The sequence below is a fragment of the Littorina saxatilis genome, linkage group LG4, assembly GCF_037325665.1.
Source record: "Littorina saxatilis isolate snail1 linkage group LG4, US_GU_Lsax_2.0, whole genome shotgun sequence".
Classification (NCBI taxonomy): domain Eukaryota; kingdom Metazoa; phylum Mollusca; class Gastropoda; order Littorinimorpha; family Littorinidae; genus Littorina; species Littorina saxatilis.
The window spans coordinates 32,580,726-32,607,744 of record NC_090248.1 but is presented as its reverse complement, the minus strand read 5'-3'; positions in this window follow the sequence as shown (position 1 = coordinate 32,607,744).

Sequence of the window (27,019 nt, the reverse complement as noted above, 5' to 3'; positions counted from 1 at the left end):
AAGTCAGATTTTGAATGATTCGTGTTTTCTCTGTGCATGCAATATTAACAAGGGCTCGTAAAGAAACCTACATTGTTGATCCTACAGTTAAATAATCTTACTCTCGAAAAAGTATGTGAATCGAAAAACGACGACGACAATTACATCGGAAACAACAAGGACGACGACAACAACAACAACAAAAACAACAAAACAACAACAAGAAGAAACAACATCAAAATTACAAACACGGTCCAAGACGCAAAAGGGCAAGAACAACAACTCTGCATTGAACCAACGGGGCCGACCGCAAGAAGGAGCGAGCTACGAAACGCGGTACAAATGAGCCAGTGATCCCCCTTGACAAGCGGAAGTTTGCGGCTCCGTCTAGCGAGCACTGACCAGAGGTACGTCACAGCACGTCTCGGTGACGTATCGACCGGCGCCATCTGGCGGAGAAGAGATCAATGAAGGATGACAAGGGGGGTAAGGGAGGGAGCGGGAGGGATTTGGATGTGTGGGGAGAGGCGGTGTGGGGGCTTTTCGCGGCTTAACGGGATCACGTATCGATGGACTAGCGATTGCAGCCAGGGTGCGAAGGGGGTGGAACATACTCTGACGATGAGCGGCACAAATAGGCGGTCTGCGAGGCTTGCTGACTGACTGCAAGGCTTGATTGCAACTCAAATGCGGCACTATTGCCACCGACATCATCACAAATCTATCGGAGTAAAATCGCTATAAGATTGACTTGAAGCACTACCGCAAAATATCGTACATTTTTTCAACTTGGTTTCGCCGCGTTTCTGGTTAGGTTTGGTTTGGTTAGGTTTAGGTTGGTTTGGATGTCTTGCATCCGTCGAAGAACTATTCATCAACGTGCACAGTATTGATAGTCGTCAAGAAGACGTTAACAAGTTGGTGGAACGTTGAGTTACATGTAGGGTACATCTCTGTTTTCTGTTTTCTGAGAGACACTCGCATGCAGTTAGAAGCTTGTCGGATTAGAACATACAATGGATGTCGTTTGGCGTCGGCAGTCGGCAAAACACCAACACTTATTTCAAATCGCCAAAAACGTTCCCGTCATCATGGCAACACTTGTACACGGTGGTGGAAAGCTGACGCCAAATAAGTCCGGAAAGTTGCCGAAACTTTAATGACCATTTCGGCAAACTTGAAATAACAACAAAATAAATCCTAGCAACACCCATATCCATGCATACGGACGACTTCTGGACGACTTTTCTTCGACATCTCTTCAACCGACTTCTCGAAGATAACATCGAACAGAAGCAGGTTGCAAAACGTTTGCGGGAAGCTCACAAAACATAGCCCAGGGTCTGACAGGGGAAACCAGGATTCTATCAAACCGTGCCCCTAAAAGCTTATATTAGGCCTGTTAGAACGGAAAGCACAATTACGATCCCCAGAGTGACTGTCGGCACAGCCGATGGAGGCAAGCAAATGAAAGGTCTTTACGAAGAGCTGGGATGTGGCAGCAGGAGGACAAATAACAGCGACAGCGTACTGGGGAATATTCTAAGGTAAAGACCGAAGAAGGCAGCTCTGTAGAAAGATTAATATAAGCAGGTACCATACAAACCGACAGGAGGTATAAAAGAAGGAAGCTACGCGCCACTCGGAGATATTACAGTTATTAGTCCTTTCTGTGTCAGGTCAAGGTTAAGCACACATTACGGAACATTCGTAAAGAAGCAATCGAACATTGTACAAGCATGTCAACCAGCGGGAACTCCAGACGGCTGTTACGAAACGTGGCAGGGTAGACACGTACCAGACAAATGTTTAACCACACACTCACTCACACACACGCACACACACATACACAAATACACACACACACGCGCGCACGCGCGCGCACGCACGCACGCACATATGCACGTACGCACATATGCACGCACGCACATACGCACATACGCACGCACGCACACACACACGCACACACACACACACACACACACACACACACGCACGCACGCACACACACACACACACACACTAACACACACAAACACACAGTCACGCACGTACGCACACTCACACACCGGACTGATACACACGTTCTCTCTCCCTCTCTCCCTCTCTCTATCTCTCTCAAACTCTCACCCAACTCAGGATGTACCCTTTTATTTCAAAAACTGTGCATTTTGTGCTTTGTGTTTCTCTCAGAATCGATTCAAGGCAATCCGACGATTGCAATGTTGCTCTCTCTGTCTCTCTCTCTCTCTCTCTCTCTCTCTCTCTCTCTCTCTCTCTCTCTCTCTCTCTCTCTCTCTCTCTCTCTCTCTCTCTCTCTCTCTCTCTCTCTCTCTCTCTCTCTCTCTCTCTCTCTCAGACACCTCTCTCTCAGACACCTACCCAATCCCACCGCCAAATCAAAGCGCAAGCAAAATCAGAAGCATATCGTCGATCACTGTGCACCAAGCTGAACGAAGGGTTATTTTGCCCACAGACTAACACCAGAAAGTCGTAAAGAGAATCAAATAACAGATAAGGTTTGCGTCCATTTTTGGCAGGAGAGAAAAAGTAAAAGTTCGGCAGGTGATTTTGTGTGCCGAACGGGAAAGTTATTTACCGTGTCAATTGATATCGAGTTTTGTGGCAGATAATCGATGCTTTGACACGGAAGTTGGGGCGAGAGTGAGAGATGGAGCGCCCGGACACGGTCCGTGTGTCACACTTCTCAAAGCACGAGAGAGCTTGTGTTATCCCCTCTGTAGAAAGCTTGGATTCTGTTATTTTTTGCGCCAGCGAGTGTTTTTGTTATCCCCTCTACAGAAAGCTTGGATGCTGTTGTTTTTGGACCATGTTACATGTAGAGAGAGTTTGTGTTATCCCCTCTACAGAAAGTTCGGGTGCTGTTATTTCTGCGCCAAACATTCATAGCGCAATATCAGTGTCCACTCTTTTCGTCGCTCTCGAAAGAAACAAGAAATTCCTCCGAGGTAGGAAAAACACCCCCGTTGGTCAAAGGGAAATAACATTTCTCACTGCCACCAACTGAGAAGGTTATTTCCCTTTGACCATTAATATGTCCCTCTATAAGTCCTTGTAGAATCTTAATCCACCAATAACTCCCTAACCGTGTGTTTGACTGGTCCCAATTTTTGTAAGGACCGTCTCAGGAATGTATAGAACCTGTTCACCAAGTTTGGTGACGATCGGTCCGTTCATTCTTGAGATCTATATGCAAACAAACAAACAAACACATCGACCGAAACCTATACACACCCCTATACCGGGGGTGTAAAGAGACATTAGCAACGACAAAATTGAATGATGGTCGCAATAGCCTCTTGGTAAAAACGATGGCCATCAAACTATATAGATGGAATTTCGGGGTTCGAATTCCGGTTTCGCCTGGTGGGTTAAGGGTGAAGGGATCTTCTGTAAAGTTAGTTTCAAAAATCTGAAATTTCGTCAACAAAATATCTATTTACAATTCTATGAAACTGCTTTCTCGTCTGTATTCTGATTTTTGGCCAACATCTTGCATGGATCATTCTCTGTCCACCACACAAAATGACTGCATGGATGAAGACCACACAGTCGTTGGTCTTTCATATAAGAGGCTCTCAGCAGGATCGCCTCAGGAAAAACATCAGAGCTATAGGAAGAGAAAGTATAATAACTCTTTCCGGCTGGTGAAGGCAAAAGAGTAAACGAGATCTGAGAGAGAGAGAGAGAGAGAGAGAGAGAGAGAGAGAGAGAGAGAGAGAGAGAGAGAGAGAGGGAGGGAGGGAGGGAGGGAGGGAGGGAGGGAGGGAGGGAGGGAGGGAGAGAGGGAGGGAGGGAGAGACAGAGAGAGAGAGAGACAGAGAGAGAGAGAGAGAAAGAGAGAGAGAGAGAGAAAGAGAGAGAGAGAGGGGGAGGAGAGAGAGAGAGGGAGGGAGGGAGAGACAGAGAAAGAGAGAGACAGAGACAGAGACAGACAGAGACAGACAAGACAGAGAGACACACACACACAGAGGCAATCAAGAACACAAATTGAAACAGTTAAAGGATTTTTAAATGTTGTGAAAACAGACGACCCCATTAGCAGTAATATCTCTGCAGGCATTTTGTTTTCCTACGCTCAACGCCATAACGCCTGTCGTTGGAATGAACGAAGCTGCTGTCAGAAGCTATAGTTTTTTTGTTCCGGGCACACTTTCCAAAACGCTCTGTGCATGTGTGAAAATGTTTCTGTCAAGATCAGTAATAGATGTATCGAGTGGTGTGTGTGTGTGTGTGTGTGTGTGTGTGTGTGTGTGTGTGTGCGTGTGTGTGTGTGTGCGCGTGTGTGTGTGTGTGCGTACAAGCGTGCGTGTGTGCGTTCGTGCGTGCGGTGCGTGCATGCAAGCGTGCGTGCATGCAAGCGTGCGTGCGTGCGTGCGTGTGTCCTACATTGGAACTCTGCCTTAATGTCATGGGATAATCCAACAATAAATTCTTGATTGTTCATTACTGAATCAGAAAGTAAACACTTTTCTCAAGCAAAACAGAAATTTGCCGTTGAGTTTTGGAATATGAATCGATAAAACGCACAAAATCGTAATAAAATAATCACAATCACGTTATATATCATTCCCTCTTCATTTCTCGTAGTTTAATCCAACTTTCTTTGACTGCTTTGCGTGATCCCTGAGCTTTGTTTTCCAGAAGCTGATGGCATTGCATGACGGGCTAACTTCTTATTTAAAGGGAACTTTCTTTTGATTTTAGAATCAATAGCGACATGGGTTCCGTTAATCTTTTTTCTCTTCTTTCTTCTTGTTCTTCTTCTTGTTCTTCTTGTTCTTCTTCTGCGTTCCCAGTTTCTCTTCTTTCAGACAAAAACAAAAATATTTCTGCTTTGTTGGGAATCACAAAAATATGAAGGGACCTGAATCAAGATGATAGACGTGGACAATCCGTCAATCGATTGGAGGCGATTTGTTGTCGCGCCCGCAGGCTATGTTCTCCGCAACACAAGACTGTGACGACATAATCATTTAGCACGCAAACCTTTGAAGTCCCCCCCCCTTCCCCCCACCCGGACTCTGGCTAATTCTGAGTCAGGTTATTTATTCGCATGGGTTTACCTGATCTGTTCGTAAATGCACTCTCTCTGTGTTTATGCCATTCGCCTGGCTAGTGAGACTCCCTCAGTTTTTCGCCCCACAAGTTCATCTTTTCGTTTCACTTCTAATATTTACTCATTGAAAAGTCGAATGTCACTGTATTTCCTCGCATAGGCGGTTAAAGTACCATAGCAAGGAGGAGGGGGAGGACGAGGAGGAGGTCGGCGACGACGATGACGACAACGATGACGATGATGATGATGACGACGACGATGCTGACGACGACGACGATGACGACGACGATGATGAAGATGATGATGATGATGATGATGATGATGATGATGATGATGATGATGATGATGATGATGATGATGATGATGATGATGATGATGATGGAGTTGACCACGAAAACGACGACTGCGGCTCAGCAGTGATGAGGACGAACAGAGGTCAGCACAAGCGCAAGAGGAAATGATCCGACCAAAGCACAGTACAGAAGAGTACAGAAGAGATCGTATCAAAAGTCTTCTACTAGCATAGCAGTAAAAGATCTCTGACCTTAATTCTTGGCCGAATAACGATATATACTCCTCGCCAGAGATGGTCCGAACTCAGTCAGGTGGGAAATATAGATTAATATTTAAGCAGACAAGGTGTTAATTAAGGCTGCCGCTTTGTCCCCAGGCGCCTCGCGCTGACCGCTTCATTTCGACCACAACGTCAACAATATTCCCGCACTGCCCCCTGGGCAGTAAACAATTGTCCAATCTCGTCCCGGTGTGGGTGTCTCCTGAATGAACTCACCGCCGCCTGGAGCCCTTAGAAGACGTTCTTGTGGTTAAAGTAGTTTGCTTTCCCTTGATTAAGGCAGCAGACACAGTGCACCGCTACGCGAACGAGTCTGTTGTCGTCTTTGTAAGGTGTTTTATTTATGACCCTGAAGTAGCATGGATAACAGCCTTGTTAATGTTCATTCCCGTGTGCCTACCCTTAAGTGAGTCATCAGAAAGGGTGCAGCGCTATGTGCAAAAGTCTATTGGTTTCTTAATATGTTTGCTTACTGACGATAAGGTGCGTAGACTGGATGACAAACCTAGACAAGTAAATGTTCACTCAAGCTTGTTTTTCCTCGGTACAAGCAGCAGACACAGTACAACGCTATATGACAACGCCTATCTGCGTCTTTATATTCTTTTCTGAATGACGCTGTGGCAGCCTAGCTGGATGACAGCCTAGCCAAGTGAAGGTTATGTTCGTCTAAGTTGGCCTGCCCTTAATAAAGCCAACAGGCGCAGTGCAGCGCTATGTGAAAAAGCCTTTTGTCGTCTTTGAATAGTTTCTTGATAATGACGAGTCTATGCGGATTACTAATTATCAAGCAAGGTCATTCATGCGCTAATTAAGCCTGTCCATGGACCATATTACTTGTTCTCTTTCTTCTGGAACACACAGACGGGCGTCCTGATTAAGTTTTTTCCTCAACAATGAAGGGGCGTGGCTGATAGTTACAGAATACGGCCGACGGGACACTTTCAGTCTTCACTCTACAAAGTATATTATGACTGAGCCAGTCCCTTCACCGTACCGTGTCAGCACAGAAGGAGACGACATCGGTCTCACCGGTCATGATAACGAGTGCGAAAAAGCAATAATAATAATAATAATGCAAACTTTTATAGCGCTATTCTAGAAAAATGTCTACTCTTAGCGCTTTACAATACATACATCGACCAAGCATACTATACACGCACAGGCAAAGAAACCGACCAAACATAACCAACAAACTATACATGCACAGGCAAAGAAAACGACCAAACATACAATACACGCACAGGCAAAGATAACGACCAAACATAAACAAACATACTATGACCACGCTGAAAGACAAGGGAAGAAAGACGGGGCAGGAATACGTCCGATGTGGCCAAAGTGTGTACTTGATGTTGACGACGTGGAAGACATCGCTATTGTTTTTCATTACTCTATTTTCTCAGCCGTGCTGGGAAATTTGGATAGCTTCCGCGGTAGCAGCAACAAGAGTCGCGCTACCCTGGTGTGAGCGACTTTAGGTGCAATGGTAGCAGCAACAAGAGTCGCGCTACCCTGGTGTGAGCGACTTTAGGTGCAATGGTACCGGTAGCAGCAACAAGAGTCGCGCTACCCTGGTGTGAGCGACTTTAGGTGCAATGGTACCGGTAGCAGCAACAAGAGTCGCGCTACCCTGGTGTGAGCGACTTTAGGTGGAAAGCTAGCAGCAACAAGAGTCGCGCTACCCTGGTGTGAGCGACTTTAGGTGGAAAGCTAGCAGCAACAAGAGTCGCGCTACCCTGGTGTGAGCGACTTTAGGTGCAATGGTAGCAGCAACAAGAGTCGCGCTACCCTGGTGTGAGCGACTTTAGGTGGAAAGCTAGCAGCAACAAGAGTCGCGCTACCCTGGTGTGAGCGACTTTAGGTGCAATGGTAGCAGCAACAAGAGTCGCGCTACCCTGGTGTGAGCGACTTTAGGTGGAAAGCTAGCAGCAACAAGAGTCGCGCTACCCTGGTGTGAGCGACTTTAGGTGCAATCAACCACCTGCACTTCTGGCAGAATGGCCGAGGTCTTGAATGTGCCACGGCGGTGACACGGGGCTGGCACACGAATAGTGTCTCTGAAACATGACATTAAGTTGACCCATACCTAGGATTCGAACCCGTGACCCAAGGACCTAAAGTCCAATGCTCTATCAAATGGTTCAATGCAAATCGCAACAAACCAGGCGAAAAACATCAAGGAAAGAAAAAACCATACTTCAGCGGCATGAAAACAAGCACGAGGACGAAAGTACGACAAGAAGAACACAACGACGAGCACGAAGGAGAAGAAGAAGAAGACGAAAGAAGAAGACGAAAGAAGAAGAAGAAGAAGAAGAAGAAGAAGAAGAAGAAGAAGAAGAAGAAGAAGAAAAAGAAGAGAAGAAGAAGAAGAAGAAGAAGAAGAAGAAGAAGAAGAAGAAGAAGAAGAAGAAGAAGAAAAACGAGCAGAAGACTTCACACAAACTAACAGCAAAATGTCTATTGACGGAACCCTTTCAAACTGAAACCCAAATGCATATATTGATTAAACAATCATGCGCCATCACTCACACGGACCATTGTTGCACGGTTGTCTCCCATCCTCTCAGCGTCCGACGTGTTTATTTCCGCGACTGACCGAATGGAATTCTTCCCAGCCGTGTCAGCTTCGTGATCTAAATCTTGACGTATGATTTCGTGCGCGCAGTTAAAAAATCGCAACATTTATTTTCAAAATATGATGGATGCGTACAAAATGGATCGCTCAATTGGTCTGCCGACGTAAAAATAATGTTTTCTTGTTTTCTGTTTGTCTCTTTTTTCTTAGTTTTTGTGTGTTTGTTTCTTTTTCTTTTTCTTTGGCCGAGAAAATATTGTTGCGTGCTGGATGCAGAGTTCACGAACCAGTCTTAAGCAAAATTCTGCCAAGGCTTAAACTAAAAATCAAAATGAATATCAACGGAGACAAGGTTACCGACTTCACGAATAGACCGGGATTAGAAAGGGAACAGACAGAGCCAATTTAACAACCCCTACCCTGCCCCCCCCCCCCCCCTCTTTCCTTTGCCTTCCCTCCCCGCCCAAACCCCTTTCTCCTCAAAATTAGGAGCCCTCTGTACATTAACCCCCATGTTAAGACACCCTTACTAATAAAACATGACTTTCTCACATTTTCGGATGTCTTAAAAGGACGGTTCCACTGTACCGTAAAACCCCTAGCAAACGCCCAGTATCTAGCAAACGCCCAGTATCTAGCTAACGCCCAGTATCTAGCAAACGCCCACCCCCCACTTTTGGCCAAAAGTTATGCAGAGGGGTCCATACCTTACAAACGCCCACCCCGTTTTAAAAAAATGTTTGCTTTAAGACGCCTTTATCTACGATTTGTGCACACTGTTCGATGGTTCGCCTTTTTTTTTGGGGGGGTGGGGGGGTGGGAGGAATAAAGACCTACAGCGCAAGGCGATAAAATTGGCAGGTGCTTTTAATGTGCAAGGCTTTGTAGCATCAGACATGTGGCTCAGGCGCTGGAAACTGCGCCACACGGTTTCTTCTCGACGAGGAACCACTGCCAGTCAAAGGGTCCCTGCCGACTTCGAATATCAACTTCTTCAATTCCGTCGAAATATTCTGCGACTTCGTCACCGCCATGACTGCCATCTGTCCAATATAATGAACATGGACCAGACGATGATTCGGGTCGGTTTCGCCAAACATTTTAAAGATGACATCAGAGACTGCTGGGTTGAGTGGATGAGAGAAGCAAGACCACCGACAGCTGCTGGCAACCTCAAGCAGCCTAGAATGCAAGACGTCATCAACTGGGTCAGCAAGGCGTGGGAGAACATACGACCTGAAACGATCATTACGTCCTTTCTCAGGTGCGCAATTTCAAACGCCATGGACGGTTCCCAAGATGATAAAATACTTGAGTGGTTTCCAGATGAAATCGGCGCTATCCTGCCTCACGATCACGGCAATGGAGATGCTCCAGAAGAAGCTGAGAGTGGAGACGACAGTGAAGACGATGATGTTGACTTCGATGGACTAGAATGAGCCCAGTATCATCAACCCTACCAGATCTCCAAACAAGAGAAGAAACTGTATTTGTGCTGACGTTATTCTGAGAATTAGAAGAATCAAGGTCACTTGTGTTCTTCTTTTTTCTTCTTTTTTTTCTATCACAGAACGTTGATCTTTATTTGTGTAAACAAACGGTGTGTTTATTTTTCATTAAAATTGCATAAATCACTTGGTTGTATGTATCACTTTTTTTCTCTCGTGAAAATGTGATGACACTTTATCTTGCAAAGGGGTGTATACCTAGCAAACGCCCACCCCCTACTTTTACCCGAAATCTGTGCGGAGGGCGGGGGGGGGGGGGTGGGCGTTTGCTAGGGATTTTACGGTATATGAGTGGGAGGATACGCGTTAGTCGCATTCTCAGGCTTGACTAGGCTATGACGTCTGTGGAAGGGAGGAGAGTGACGTCTTGACGTTTTCAGCCGTCCTTCCATCATCAAGCTTGACAGTTTCCCTTGTTCATCCTACCATCAGAAGTCTACAGTCACAAAGAGCAATCGAAATATACAAAGCAAAAGAAAAATGTCATTTTAAAAGCAAACATATTTAAGCTGATAGCCTGGGTTTATACGTAGTCGCGGTCTTGTCGTCAGCGATAGTCAATTATCACTTTTACATACAGCGATAATTTCATGTTTTACGTCAAACGTCACCATGAGGCATCCGGAAACCGATCGCACTGTAATAATCGCTTCGTTGACGCACGAAGTCGCAGTATGGTTAACAGCAGTGATGATTTAACTGTTATTAAATTCAGTTTATCCCTAGTCATTCAACATAATTATATATCAAACTGAATTGTGAAACTTCATCATTTTTCGAAATGCAACAAGCCCAACATCAGCAATGACGTATGCAAATTCGCAGCGGCCTGCAAGGTAAATCAGAATGTTCTGCATTGTCTGTGCTCACGTAAAGGAACATTTCCTGTGTAAACGATTCGTCTCACTATCTTAGCTCTCACCAGGCTTTTACATAGGATAAGACCATCCCTCAACGTACACACATACCCAGAATCAACTTACAGTTGGCCGACTTAGATCTTTTTTCATGAAATCCAATTTCGTCCGATTACTGCATTTCACTCCTTCAACTGCAGTTGACCGACTGTGTTGCTGGTCGATTAAAAACAAGTCGCGTAAGGCGAAATTACAACATGTAGTCGACCTACAGAATAAAACTGAACGCACTGCATTTTTTTCACCAAGACAAAACAGCTTCGTCAATCCACGCGGCAAGGAAGTCGCTCAATTTTCCCGTGCAACACGAAATGAAACTGACATGCAAGAATAGCGAAATAGCGTACTGCGGTAAGCAGGGAAGCGCGCTTTTCTGTATTCTTTTTATATTTAGTCAAGTTTTGACTAAATATTTTAACATCGAGGGGGAATCGAAACGAGGGTCGTGGTGTATGTGCGTGTGTGTGTGTGTGTGTCTGTGTGTCTGTGTGTGTGTGTGTGTGTGTGTGTGTGTAGAGCGATTCAGACTAAACTACTGGACCGATCTTTCTGAAATTTGACATGAGAGTTCCTGGGTATAAAATCCCCGGACGTTTTTTTTCATTTTTTTGATAAATGTCTTTGATGACGTCATATCCGGCTTTTCGTGAAAGTTGAGGCGGCACTGTCACGCCCTCATTTTTCAACCAAATTGGTTGAAATTTTGGTCAAGTAATCTTCGACAAAGCCCGGACTTCGGTATTGCATTTCAGCTTGGTGGCTTAAAAATTAATTAATGACTTTGGTCATTAAAAATCTGAAAATTGTAAAAAAAAATAAACATTTATAAAACGATCCAAATTTACGTTTATCTTATTCTCCATCATTTGCTGATTCCAAAAACATATAAATATGTTATATTTGGATTAAAAACAAGCTCTGAAAATTAAATATATAAAAATTATGCTACCCTGGTGTGAGCGACTTTAGGTGCAATGGTAGCAGTAACAAGAGTCGCGCTACCCTGGTGTGAGCGACTTTAGGTGGAAAGCTAGCAGCAACAAGAGTCGCGCTACCCTGGTGTGAGCGACTTTAGGTGCAATGGTAGCAGTAACAAGAGTCGCGCTACCCTGGTGTGAGCGACTTTAGGTGCAATGGTAGCAGCAACAAGAGTCGCGCTACCCTGGTGTGAGCGACTTTAGGTGCAATGGTAGCAGCAACAAGAGTCGCGCTACCCTGGTGTGAGCGACTTTAGGTGCAATGGTAGCAGCAACAAGAGTCGCGCTACCCTGGTGTGAGCGACTTTAGGTGGAAAGCTAGCAGCAACAAGAGTCGCGCTACCCTGGTGTGAGCGACTTTAAGTGCAATGGTAGCAGCAACAAGAGTCGCGCTACCCTGGTGTGAGCGACTTTAGGTGGAAAGCTAGCAGCAACAAGAGTCGCGCTACCCTGGTGTGAGCGACTTTAGGTGCAATGGTAGCAGCAACAAGAGTCGCGCTACCCTGGTGTGAGCGACTTTAGGTGCAATGGTAGCAGCAACAAGAGTCGCGCTACCCTGGTGTGAGCGACTTTAGGTGCAATGGTAGCAGTAACAAGAGTCGCGCTACCCTGGTGTGAGCGACTTTAGGTGGAAAGCTAGCAGCAACAAGAGTCGCGCTACCCTGGTGTGAGCGACTTTAGGTGCAATGGTAGCAGCAACAAGAGTCGCGCTACCCTGGTGTGAGCGACTTTAGGTGCAATGGTAGCAGCAATTACAAGAGTCGCGCTACCCTGGTGTGAGCGACTTTAGGTGCAATGGTAGCAGCAACAAGAGTCGCGCTACCCTGGTGTGAGCGACTTTAGGTGCAATGGTAGCAGCAATTACAAGAGTCGCGCTACCCTGGTGTGAGCGACTTTAGGTGCAATCAGCCACCTGCACTTCAGGCAGAATGGCCGAGGTCTTGAATGTGCCACGGCGGTGACACGGGGCTGGCACACGAATAGTGTCTCTGAAACATGACATTAAGTTGACCCATACCTAGGATTCGAACCCGTGACCCAAGGACGTAAAGTCCAATGCTCTATCAAATGGTTCAATGCAAATCGCAACAAACCAGGCGAAAAACATCAAGGAAAGAAAAAACCATACTTCAGCGGCATGAAAACAAGCACGAGGACGAAAGTACGACAAGAAGAACACAACGACGAGCACGAAGGAGAAGAAGAAGAAGACGAAAGAAGAAGAAGAAGAAGAAGAAGAAGAAGAAGAAGAAGAAGAAGAAGAAGAAGAAGAAGAAGAAGAAGAAGAAGAAGAAGAAGAAGAAGAAGAAGAAGAAGAAGAAGAAGAACGAGCAGAAGACTTCACACAAACTAACAGCAAAATGTCTATTGACGGAACCCTTTCAAACTGAAACCCAAATGCATATATTGATTAAACAATCATGCGCCATCACTCACACGGACCATTGTTGCACGGTTGTCTCCCATCCTCTCAGCGTCCGACGTGTTTATTTCCGCGACTGACCGAATGGAATTCTTCCCAGCCGTGTCAGCTTCGTGATCTAAATCTTGACGTATGATTTCGTGCGCGCAGTTAAAAAATCGCAACATTTATTTTCAAAATATGATGGATGCGTACAAAATGGATCGCTCAATTGGTCTGCCGACGTAAAAATAATGTTTTCTTGTTTTCTGTTTGTCTCTTTTTTCTTAGTTTTTGTGTGTTTGTTTCTTTTTCTTTTTCTTTGGCCGAGAAAATATTGTTGCGTGCTGGATGCAGAGTTCACGAACCAGTCTTAAGCAAAATTCTGCCAAGGCTTAAACTAAAAATCAAAATGAATATCAACGGAGACAAGGTTACCGACTTCACGAATAGACCGGGATTTGAAAGGGAACAGACAGAGCCAATTTAACAACCCCTACCCTGCCCCCCCCCCCCTCTTTCCTTTGCCTTCCCTCCCCGCCCAAACCCCTTTCTCCTCAAAATTAGGAGCCCTCTGTACATTAACCCCCATGTTAAGACACCCTTACTAATAAAACATGACTTTCTCACATTTTCGGATGTCTTAAAAGGACGGTTCCACTGTACCGTAAAACCCCTAGCAAACGCCCAGTATCTAGCAAACGCCCAGTATCTAGCTAACGCCCAGTATCTAGCAAACGCCCACCCCCCACTTTTGGCCAAAAGTTATGCAGAGGGGTCCATACCTTACAAACGCCCACCCCGTTTTAAAAAAATGTTTGCTTTAAGACGCCTTTATCTACGATTTGTGCACACTGTTCGATGGTTCGCCTTTTTTTTTGGGGGGTGGGGGGGTGGGAGGAATAAAGACCTACAGCGCAAGGCGATAAAATTGGCAGGAGCTTTTAATGTGCAAGGCTTTGTAGCTTCAGACATGTGGCTCAAGCGCTGGAAACTGCGCCACACGGTTTCTTCTCGACGAGGAACCACTGCCAGCCAAAGGGTCCCTGCCGACTTCGAATATCAACTTCTTCAATTCCGTCGAAATATTCTGCGACTTCGTCACCGCCATGACTGCCATCTGTCCAATATAATGAACATGGACCACACGATGATTCGGGTCGGTTTCGCCAAACATTTTAAAGATGACATCAGAGACTGCTGGGTTGAGTGGATGAGAGAAGCAAGACCACCGACAGCTGCTGGCAACCTCAAGCAGCCTAGAATGCAAGACGTCATCAACTGGGTCAGCAAGGCGTGGGAGAACATACGACCTGAAACGATCATTACGTCCTTTCTCAGGTGCGCAATTTCAAACGCCATGGACGGTTCCCAAGATGATAAAATACTTGAGTGGTTTCCAGATGAAATCGGCGCTATCCTGCCTCACGATCACGGCAATGGAGATGCTCCAGAAGAAGCTGAGAGTGGAGACGACAGTGAAGACGATGATGTTGACTTCGATGGACTAGAATGAGCCCAGTATCATCAACCCTACCAGATCTCCAAACAAGAGAAGAAACTGTATTTGTGCTGACGTTATTCTGAGAATTAGAAGAATCAAGGTCACTTGTGTTCTTCTTTTTTCTTCTTTTTTTTCTATCACAGAACGTTGATCTTTATTTGTGTAAACAAACGGTGTGTTTATTTTTCATTAAAATTGCATAAATCACTTGGTTGTATGTATCACTTTTTTTCTCTCGTGAAAATGTGATGACACTTTATCTTGCAAAGGGGTGTATACCTAGCAAACGCCCACCCCCTACTTTTACCCGAAATCTGTGCGGAGGGCGGGGGGGGGGGGTGGGCGTTTGCTAGGGATTTTACGGTATATGAGTGGGAGGATACGCGTTAGTCGCATTCTCAGGCTTGACTAGGCTATGACGTCTGTGGAAGGGAGGAGAGTGACGTCTTGACGTTTTCAGCCGTCCTTCCATCATCAAGCTTGACAGTTTCCCTTGTTCATCCTACCATCAGAAGTCTACAGTCACAAAGAGCAATCGAAATATACAAAGCAAAAGAAAAATGTCATTTTAAAAGCAAACATATTTAAGCTGATAGCCTGGGTTTATACGTAGTCGCGGTCTTGTCGTCAGCGATAGTCAATTATCACTTTTACATACAGCGATAATTTCATGTTTTACGTCAAACGTCACCATGAGGCATCCGGAAACCGATCGCACTGTAATAATCGCTTCGTTGACGCACGAAGTCGCAGTATGGTTAACAGCAGTGATGATTTAACTGTTATTAAATTCAGTTTATCCCTAGTCATTCAACATAATTATATATCAAACTGAATTGTGAAACTTCATCATTTTTCGAAATGCAACAAGCCCAACATCAGCAATGACGTATACAAATTCGCAGCGGCCTGCAAGGTAAATCAGAATGTTCTGCATTGTCTGTGCTCACGTAAAGGAACATTTCCTGTGTAAACGATTCGTCTCACTATCTTAGCTCTCACCAGGCTTTTACATAGGATAAGACCATCCCTCAACGTACACACATACCCAGAATCAACTTACAGTTGGCCGACTTAGATCTTTTTTCATGAAATCCAATTTCGTCCGATTACTGCATTTCACTCCTTCAACTGCAGTTGACCGACTGTGTTGCTGGTCGATTAAAAACAAGTCGCGTAAGGCGAAATTACAACATGTAGTCGACCTACAGAATAAAACTGAACGCACTGCATTTTTTTCACCAAGACAAAACAGCTTCGTCAATCCACGCGGCAAGGAAGTCGCTCAATTTTCCCGTGCAACACGAAATGAAACTGACATGCAAGAATAGCGAAATAGCGTACTGCGGTAAGCAGGGAAGCGCGCTTTTCTGTATTCTTTTTATATTTAGTCAAGTTTTGACTAAATATTTTAACATCGAGGGGGAATCGAAACGAGGGTCGTGGTGTATGTGCGTGTGTGTGTGTGTGTGTGTGTGTGTGTGTGTGTGTGTATGTGTGTGTGTGTGTGTGTGTAGAGCGATTCAGAGTAAACTACTGGACCGATCTTTATGAAATTTGACATGAGAGTTCCTGGGTATAAAATCCCCGAACGTTTTTTTCATTTTTTTGATAAATGTCTTTGATGACGTCATATCCGGCTTTTCGTGAAAGTTGAGGCGGCACTGTCACGCTCTCATTTTTCAACCAAATTGGTTGAAAGTTTGGTCAAGTAATCTTCGACAAAGCCCGGACTTCGGTATTGCATTTCAGCTTGGTGGCTTAAAAATTAATTAATGACTTTGGTCATTAAAAATCTGAAAATTGTAAAAAAACATAAACATTTATAAAACGATCCAAATTTACGTTTATCTTATTCTCCATCATTTGCTGATTCCAAAAACATATAAATATGTTATATTTGGATTAAAAACAAGCTCTGAAAATTAAATATATAAAAAGTATTATCAAATATTTTTTTCGAAATCAATTTAAAAACACTTTCATCTTATTCCTTGTTGGTTCCTGATTCCAAAAACATATAGATACTAGAATGAATACCCGCTTCGCCGGGTAGCCGGCTTCGCCGGGAAGAAGTACTTAGAGCCGTACGCCGAACTATGGACCCGTCAAGCTTAGGTCCCTCCCAGATTCGTGGAATGGGAACAGCACGAAAATGATTCAGTGGCCATAATGCCATTCCTGACCATATCGAGTCCCATCCTTGTCGACGAATGTAACCGTGTTAATCACCTTTGGAGGCGAACTCCACTCAAACAGGACTGAGCAAGTTATGGCTTCTCAAAGGAAGGCCAGTACATAAAATTACACAAAAGCCGCCAGACCACATCACAAACAGAACTGAAGAATGCACAGGTGTTGCTTACATAGAGACACACACACTCACACACACACACACACAAACACAGAGAAGCCGTATCTATAGAGAGATAGATGACAGTGTATTTTTCGCGTGGCTATAAATTGATTCGACCTTTGCACTTTTACAGTGAGGATAATTTACGGGTCCAATTTACGTTCTGTACACTGCGTTGACCTTCTAAAAATAGGTAACAGTAACAGAACGCCGGGAATATCCGAAGACGCTCAGCGCAGTGGACAGCGCAGTGTAGTAACTTACAACTGAACGGGAAAGCCACACGAAGGAAGGGAGATAAACGCCAAACACTGGAGAAGATAAGGAAGAGTTACTTATAATGGTGAAATGAACACAAAAACGAAAATGAGTTCAGCGCTGCGCGCTGAGAGCACGTGTTGAAATATCTCATCGATGATATTGTGTCCGGGGTGTAGCTGAATACGGTGTCCAAATTTGAAAAAGATCCACCGAGAACTTTGGCGTTGTGATGTGGTGTAGCGGCTATGGTGTGTCGGTATGGGGGCCCGGGTAAGCTGAGGTGGAACCAAAATAGCTGAGGTGGAACCAAAATCGGTTCCGCGCTGCGCGCTGAGAGCACGTGTTGAAATATCGACCAGGTTGTGTCGTGTCCCGGGTCTACTTGAATATGCCCACCAAATTTGAAGCAGATCCATCGAGAACTTTGGCCGTGCATCGCGCACAGACACACAGACACACAGACAGATACACAGACAGACACACAGACACTAGTCGTATATATATATAGATGATATGTTTGGATTAAAAACACGCTCAGAAAGTTAAAACGAAGAGAGGTACAGAAAAGCGTGCTATCCTTCTCAGCGCAACGAATACCCCGCTCTTCTTGTCAATTCCACGGGCACTGCCTTTGCCACGGGCGGTGGAGTGACGATGCTACGAGTATACGGTCTTGCTGCGTTGCGTTGCGTTCAGTTTCATTCTGTGAGTTCGACAGCTACTTGACTAAATATTGTATTTTCGCCTTACGCGACTTGTTTTTTAACTTTCTGAGCTTGTTTCGAATGCAACATATTATATTCGTATGTTTTTGGAATCAGGAAATGATAAGGAACAAGATCGATTTCTTAAATAATAATCGAAGTACTAATTAACCTATTTTCGTTAATTGTGATTACATTTTAAGAGTAAACATGACATATGTATATATACTGTTAGATTCAAACTTTGATGAAGAATACGATGCAATCAATTTTAAATCTGTTTGCGAAAAATCGATTTTAATAACAACTTTAATGAGCAAACTCATTAATTAATTTGTAAGCCTGCAAGCTGAAATGCAATACCAGAGTCCGGGCTTCGTCGAAGATTACTTGACCACAATTTCAACATAATTGGTTGAAAAATGAGAGCGTGACAGTGCCGCCTCAACTTTCACAAAAAGCCAGATATGACGTCATCACAGATATGTATCCAAAAACTGAAAAAAATGTCTGGAGATATAATACTCAGGAACTCTCATATTAAGTTTCATGAAGATCGGTCCAGTAGTTTCTCAGAATCGCGTTATACACACACACACACACACACATACACACACACACACACACACACACACACACACACACACACACACACACACACACACACACACATACATACATACATACACCACACCCTCGTCTTGATTCCCCGTCTATGTTAAAACATTTAGTCAAAACTTGACTAAATGTAACAAGTCGCGTAAGGCGAAAATACAATATTTAGTCAAGTAGCTGTCGAACTCACAGAATGAAACTGAACGCAATGCCATTTTACTCGTAGCATCGTCAGGCCACCGCTCATGGCAAAGGCAGTGAAATTGACAAGAAGAGCGGGGTAGTAGTTGCGCTAAGAAGGATAGCAGGCTTTTCTGTACCTCTCTTTGTTTTAACTTTCTGAGCGTGTTTTTAATCGAAACATATCATATCTATATGTTTTTGGAATCAGGAACCGACAAGGAATAAGATGAAAGTGTTTTTAAATTGATTTGGACAATTTAATTTTGATAATAATTTTTATATATTTAATTTTGAGAGCTTGTTTTTAATCCGAATATAACATATTTATATGTTTTTGGAATCAGCAAATGATGGAGAATAAGATAAACGTAAATTTGGATCGTTTTATAAATTTTTATTTTTTTTTACAATTTTCCGATTTTTAATGACCAAAGTCATTAATTAATTTTTAAGCCACCAAGCTGAAATGCAATACCGAACCCCGGGCTTCGTCGAAGATTACTTGACCAAAATTTGAACCAATTTGGTTGAAAAATGAGGGCGTGACAGTGCCGCCTCAACTTTCACGAAAAGCCGGATATGACGTCATCAAAGACATTTATCAAAAAAATGAAAAAAACGTTCGGGGATTTCATACCCAGGAACTCTCATGTCAAATTTCAGAAAGATCGGTCCAGTAGTTTAGTCTGAATCGCTCTACACACACACACACACGCACACACGCACACACGCACACACGCACATACACCACGACCCTCGTTTCGATTCCCCCTCGATGTTAAAATATTTAGTCAAAACTTGACTAAATATAAAAAGACATCAGGTTCCAAGTTTCTCTCGCTCTCGGCTTGCACTCTTCGCGGTAGCTGAGATTTGTCTGTCAAGCCGTAAATCCCAATTAGCATGCTGTTAATGAGATCAGAGAAATTTAGGCCGGAGACATGGACACTGCAATACGGCGTGCGTGCCTGCTTTGGCGTGTAAGCGAGTAAGAGAGACAGAGAAAGGGGGGAAAGGGGAAGACAAGACAGACAGACGGACACAGACGGACACATATAGAACAGGAATCGAACTCTCCCTACCCTTTATGTTTGACTGTCTCTCTCTGTCTCTGTCTGTCTAGCTGTCTGTCTGCCTCTCTCTCTCTCTCTCTCTCTCTCTCTCTCTCTCTCTCTCTCTCTCTCTCTCTCCTCTCTCTCTCTCTCTCTCTCTCTCTCTCTCTCTCTCTCTCTCACACACACACAATCACAACACACACAGACACACACACCCTCTCTCTCTCTCTCTCTCTCTCTCTCTCTCTCTCTCTCTCTCTCTCTCTCTCTCTCTCTCTCTCTCTCTCTCTCTCTCTCTGTCGTGTTTGAAATTGAATGGTCTCAACCAAACAGTTTCGCTCCTTCGAATCAAAGACACCAGTGTAGAAGTTATCTCAAGATCATGGCTGGCCCAGTGGACAAAAGTCGAGCAAGAACCTATCCTATTCCTTTTCCCTTCCAATGTGATACCAGTGGAAACACGATCTTCTGAGCCCAAACGCTGCTGGAGCCTTTAAAAGCGAAATCTCGTGTTTTCTCGCCATTTCCGCGATCTCCCGCCACCGTTCATTAAATTTCCATTACGGTCTACGGCAGCTCATTTGGACAAGACTGAGACAAAGGCTCATGAGACGCATTCTCTTTTGCCTTTGTGTGGTTAGTGTTTGTCTTAAAACGTTCCCGCTAAGCTTAAGATTGTTGGCTATTTACTTTCCCAAGTTCATTCAAAAATAATCTTGTCTCAGACGACCCAGAATCGTGTCCTAACATAGTGTCCAGTGACCTTCGATTAACTTCTAATTTTTTACTGAACGTTTTTAGTCTGCTCCGCTTGAATCAGCTGGCTTTTTATCTAACGTTTCCTTTGAATGAAATGATTTTTTTTACCAACTCACACGGAAAAATCGCTAAATCGAATAACCAAAACCTCGCCAATATCGGTCACGGTCGCTTCCTGTTTAATCAATTCAACTCCTACACTTATGTGAACTTTATTTGTGTTTCCCTTGCAGGCTTTGATTAGGCCTAAAAAAAAAAAATAGGTGTGGTTACGGTAACCCGACCTACCCTATTTTTAGGGGCCGACCCTATAACTTTTTATTAAATTTGTCAAATTTTTTTTTTTAAAAACACAAGAAAACGAGTGCAGAAAACGCAATGAAAGCGAAAGCGCCCGAGTCGCACACTTATTTCCCTGTCAAGTAGGTTTAATTTGTACACATTAGAAAAAAAAGTTTAAAAAAAAAAGTGATTGCCTACCTTCCTACCCTATATTATTTGGCTATGTTACCGTAACCACATCTATTTTTATTTTGGCCTTATAGACGATTCACCTTGATCTCTGTGTACATCCTCATTGCTTTATGCTAACGCAGTTGTTCTCCTGGGACGAGGTGTATTGTAAAACATTGCTGGAAGCCACCGCGTTCTTAATTGCAAGGCTCAGATTGCAAACTCGGTTGTAAAATACCACAGGCTGAATGGACCGCTCTTAATGGTGCACTATCTAAAGAACCATTATGGAAAAACCTCGTTTTGAGGAGAATTGGACCATGAAAAGGTGAAGGGTCATTCGCCGTGCTGGAACTTAGACCCACCTGCAATAATTAGTTTGTAACTATGCTAATTTATTAAATGAATGTTATGCAGCGAGCGGTTCTTCTTCGGACTCTTCTTTGTGTGTCAAGAGTTCCGACTTCCGTTAGTCGTCACATTTTATTCAGTGCTGGTGGGAACGCATTCGCCAAGACAGCTGAAAACCGTTGGATGGTTCAGGAATTCAATCTGTTTCAGAGGTGAAAATATAGGTCCTGAGTGCTAGCTGTTATGCCCTATGGCCAGTCCTCGTCGATGCAATCTGCATGTACCGTACATACAGTAATGAGGGCTTCTGGGGGAGAGAGAGAGAGAGAGAGAGAGAGAGAGAGAGAGAGAGAGAGAGAGAGAGAGAGAGAGAACTGAATTACAAAGAGAAAGAGAGAGAGAGAGAGAGAGAGAGAGAGAACTGAATTGCGAAGAGAGAGAGAGAGAGGAGAGAGAGAGAGGGGGGGGAGAGAGAGAGAGAGAGAGAGAGAGACAGGGGAGAGGGAGAGACAGAGACGGAGAGAGAGAGAGAGAGAGAAGAACTCAGAACTTTATTACAAGAGAGAGAGAGAGAGACAGACAGACAGACAGAGAGAGACAGACAGACAGACAAGGAGACAGACAGAGAGAGAGAGACAGAGAGAGAGACAGAGAGAGAGACAGAGAGAGACAGAGAGAGAGACACAGAGAGAGACAGAGAGAGAGAGGGGGAGCATACACACACACACACACACACGCGCGCGCGCACACACACACAAACAGATGAAGTAGCAAGGAGAGTAAGGGCGATGATACCACAGTAAAGAATCTGTTCATTTCTAAAAAGCTGAACGCACATAACTCTAAGTAAGGAAATAGATACGGTCCAGGACACACGAAGCAAAGTGTAGACAAAACGGGTTTCAAAAATATCCTTTAATGCGTCACAAAAAAATCGTTTTATCGAGAAGCTCCATACAATAGCGAGATTTAAGAAACAGCACGTTTCGTTTTGCAGCTCGTTTCGTTTGGTGAATGAGTCACCCCGCGAAACGGAACGTGTAACGAGACGGCATAGGCCGCAGACAAGATTTAGATGTATTCACGTTTCGTTTCGGAATGAAAGGCCGGGCATGGCAGGATATGATCCGCTGACTGGGCATGGCATAATTTCAACTCCACGAGTCAATAAAGGATTGACATACTCGCATTGCACGCACAAGAGCTTCACATTTTTCAATTCATGCACCTGATCACATACGAAGCCAGAATAAAAATTCGATGCGATGACCTACTTCTGCTTCGCCATTTGCTTTCTCACCATGAAGTTGGATAAATGTACCAGGATCAGCACCCTTCAAAATATTTCAGTTCACAACAGTTGTCTACCTCCAATGAACACATTCTCAGCGCTGAAAGACTGTGAAAGGGTTGATGAATCTAGCAATGCATAAAATGGCCAACAAATAAAACTGTTAGTGTGCAAAAATACTCACAAAAGTTGACGAAATATTGTTCGTTTTTTGGGGGTGGAAAACGTGACTGCGTTTTGACGTTCCACGTTCCGTTTCAGTTGACCTTCACCTTTCCAGCGAGAGACCCCCGAAATAATGACGTTTACCACAACTTCAAAACGAAACGTCCCAACGTTTCGTTTCTTAAATCTCCGTATTAACAGACAAAAACCCGCCTTCAATGCAAGAGTTTACAAACGTTCGCTGGCTGAAAAACGATTTTCCATCTCCGCTCTTAACTGCAGGCGTTGATTTACGCATCTCTTCAATTTTCGCCACACGAATGTCAGTGCACAAAAATCATTACGGAACTGTGAAGATCGCTGAGTGCAGGATTTCACGTGCAATCATTAATACGCCGTGAGTGCAAGACAGTGCACAGGTCTCACGCAGGTAGAAGCACAAGAACACCAATGTAACGTATTTACCGGTGTAAGTTTACCTGCAAAATGCTACCCCCAACGAAACTTAAAGGTACTGAACTTGTCAAATCCAGGTGCACGGAGCCGCTGGGGCTTTTAGTCATACCTCAGGCAGCTATCCGTTAGAAGAACTACCAAGTTTCATTGACTTGCACCCAAAGAGTCAAGAACTGCGATTTTTTTACGAATTAATTTCGTACTCGGACCCGGCTGGTCTTGCCCTATTTTTGGATCTAAAATTAGATCAGGTAGATCACCACATCATGCACAAAAAGACACGTCACTAGCAAACTATGTCAGACATCATCATGAGTTTGTGTAAAATAAAATGGAGGCCGGAATCACTCAGTTGAATCGAACTCCGACCAAACACCACGTAATAACTAGGTTAATTTATGCACTCGCGTGAACAAGAAACTGTCGAGCTTCACAGATGTCGTCGTTGGGTACGTAGTTTTGGGTTTGTTTTACTACCATAGGAGGATTTTTGAACTGTAAATGCACTCAGCTGCAACAAAAACGCAAAACGAAGGCTGTGAGCTGCACTGTGCCTTTAACGAGTACTATAATTAACAACCAGAAACGGTTATGTTGAACGTTAGCGTTTTATATTCAGGAATGTGTTAACTGTTTTCTTTTCTCCAGAACCAAGTACCAACGAAACTTAATGAGTACTGTTTACAACCAGAAACTGTTATGTTGAACGTTAGCGCTTTAAATTCAAGGACGGTTTTTTTCCCCAGAAACAAGTACCAAACATATTTACTACAACCACTTCGGCCACGGGGATTGGCAGATTTCATTCCGTCACTCTCTCTTTTAATTCTGTCTTCACAAAAAGGTATATGTTCTGCTTCTTCAGTTCTACTAATACTATTTTAAGAAATATTTGCATCATCCGAATTTCTCTTCAACAGATCGATGACGCTTATTCTGCAGTTTATGACAACTGAAACTCGTGCTTGTAGAACCTTTCATCGTAAAACTATCGATATTTGGCAAACTCAAATTTATCCCTTTAGAGCGTTTAAGACCATCTCACGACAAAGTAAGCATGCCGAGTTTCGTGACGAATTAAGAGCAAAAAGTGTTCATTGCGAGTAAAGACTAGGGTGAGCGAGATTTCAATCGAATCGCAGCGAAAATGATTGTAATTTTGCTAATGCCTGGAAAAACAGCGTTTCAAAATGTCTCTTCCATCTCCATTAGCCAATGGCCGTCCACAGCGCCGCCGGTATGCAGAGAGAAAAAATACACTATCCCTTTTCTTCGAGGCTTTTTGCATGCATTCAGCAAAATATATCTATAAAAGTTAATGCACTTCAAAAGACATTTCTTGTGTTGTCTGCTTTTTTGCGAATGTGAATAGCAAGACTATGTGGCAGCACTTTTATGATGAAGAATATGCAAACCTACCAAAAACGAATCAAAGCGATATTAATACATTCAGTCCATCCGTCGGCTTTAAAGATCAAAACTGAACACACTGGGTTATTCTGAACACACTGGCTGGCCAAAACTCGTCGGCACATGTACACACACATACATCCTCGACTCCCCTCTCACTCTCCATTCCAAAGCAACAGTACGTTCAGTCAAATATTGATTAGATGTCAAAACAAAAAATCGCAAATAAAACCATACCTTTAAGAAAAACACTAAAAACAAACATACATGCAGACAAGCATACATACAAACAGACACTCCCCCCCCCCCCCCTCCATCCTTCCAGACAAAATCTGGTCAATGTCCCCTTTCAACTCCCATTCTCTTGGTAATGGATTTGATAATGCAACACCTGTCATAGTTTTGTGTTCAGTTGGTTAAATCTTGTCTTCAGTCCAAGACATATCACGGTAAGTCTGCACTGATAAAACATAGCAATAAAAGTTCGGTTGAAATTGTTTTTAGAAATAAGGGATAAGAAGCGACACAGCAATCGTTACAGAGCAAGGGAGAAGTTTTCATCCATTAAAAACTAACCTAAAAATGGAAGGGTCAGATTGATGGGCACGTCGTAAAATCTCTCATAAAGATTGTTTTTCAAAATCGTCCGCGCGTTATGCAAAAGGTCTTGCGGGAAATGCTGAGTCGGAAAAAGAAGGATATTTGTCAGATCTTTTTTCTCCGCCATGACAGCACCTCGGGGTGTCTTTTCATCTCGCTGAAAACCCGTCGGCATTAATTTTTGTCTCTGCTTCTGTGCACACCCCATCGTCCCTCCTTTCCTCTACTTCTCTCCGTCTACACTGCGTTGAGCGTCACATGAGATGAAATGTTATAAGATGTCCCTCTTATTCCACCCCACCTCCCTTACACACACACACACACACACACACACACACAGCCAATAGTTTGTCTCTGGATCTTCACACCCCCCCCCCCCCCCGGCCTTCCCTCTTTCCTACTCCTCCTTCACTTCGTCTCAGTACTTCCTTGGGCTACACATGACACGAAATGAGAATACACCCCTCTCATCCACCCTACCAACCCCACAGCCTTCTTCCTCGCTCTCACCTTCTTTCCATCTACTTCCTTCAGCTACAAATAGAAAGAAGTATTAAATATGCCGCTCTCATGTTCACCCCTTCCCGTCCACCATATCCCCTCTTCATCAACCTCGCCTTCGAATACTTTCTTGAGCTAAACATAAGAAACAATTTAACTCCACCTCCCCCCCCCCCCTTTACCTCTTCAGTCAATCCATCCCCCAATCCCCCAACCTCCCTCCCCTCCCACCATACACCCAACGACTTTTCACACGCTTGCATACACGCGCGCGTCATGCGGAGGTTCGAACCAGCAGGACGGAAGAGATTTAGGCGCTGGCCAAGGGCTCCCTTGCCGCCGCGTTCCCTGCCCCGTGGAAGTCGCGCTCTCCTTTCTGCCTCATTGGGCCGCTCAATGTTGTCAACCCCTTCAACGTTCTGCTGGCCCTCCTGCTAAATTACTGGCCCGGTATAATTGAAACCAAATAAAGCTGACGAGAGCCTGGGTAGCGTTGCCTCTTCACCTCTCTCTGCTGGCTTTCCCCGACTGTGCTGTCGCGCGATGGAATGGTTTGGGGCTTGGGGGAGGGCTTTTTCTGCTGTTGCCTGGGGGTAGTTCTTCATTCAGCGTTTAGCACCGTGTTGGAATACAGTTGCCCCCAAGACCCCCGACATACACACGGACACACACACACACACACACACACACACCCACAAAGACACACACACAAACACACACACAGACACACACACACACACACACACACACACACACACTCCCCCCTCCCCCTCCAGCCATTCCCTCTCTACTTCTTCTTAATCTTTTCAGGCAAAACCAACAACAAAAAATCGGAAACAAAATCAGCCAAGTTGAAAGAAACCCAGACAATTCTTGACGATCTGATTCGGTTTTTGCTCGAGAGGACAGACATCTTGGTCATATTGTAACGCCAAAGAACGGGTTATTCTGAGCCTGTGCGCAGCTACTATAGCCCAGGGGCAAAACGTCATCGTCTCTCAAATCTCGGCTATTCGGGTTCATCTGCTTCTAAGGAATGCAGAGAAAAAAGAAACACATACAATTTCGTCATTTGAAAAAAAATGCTGTATAGTTAATAAGAGATAAAAACGCAGCCTCTCCGTTTTAAGCTGGGTTTCTTTTTTACATTTAGTCAAGTTTTGACTAAATATTTTAACATAGAGGGGGAATCGAGACGAGGGTCGTGGTGTGTGTGTGTGTGTGTGCGTGTGTGTGTGCGTGTGTGTGTGTGTGTGTCTGTGTGTGTGTGTAGAGCGATTCAGACTAAACTACTGGACCGATCTTTATGAACTTTTACATGAGAGTTCCTGGGAATG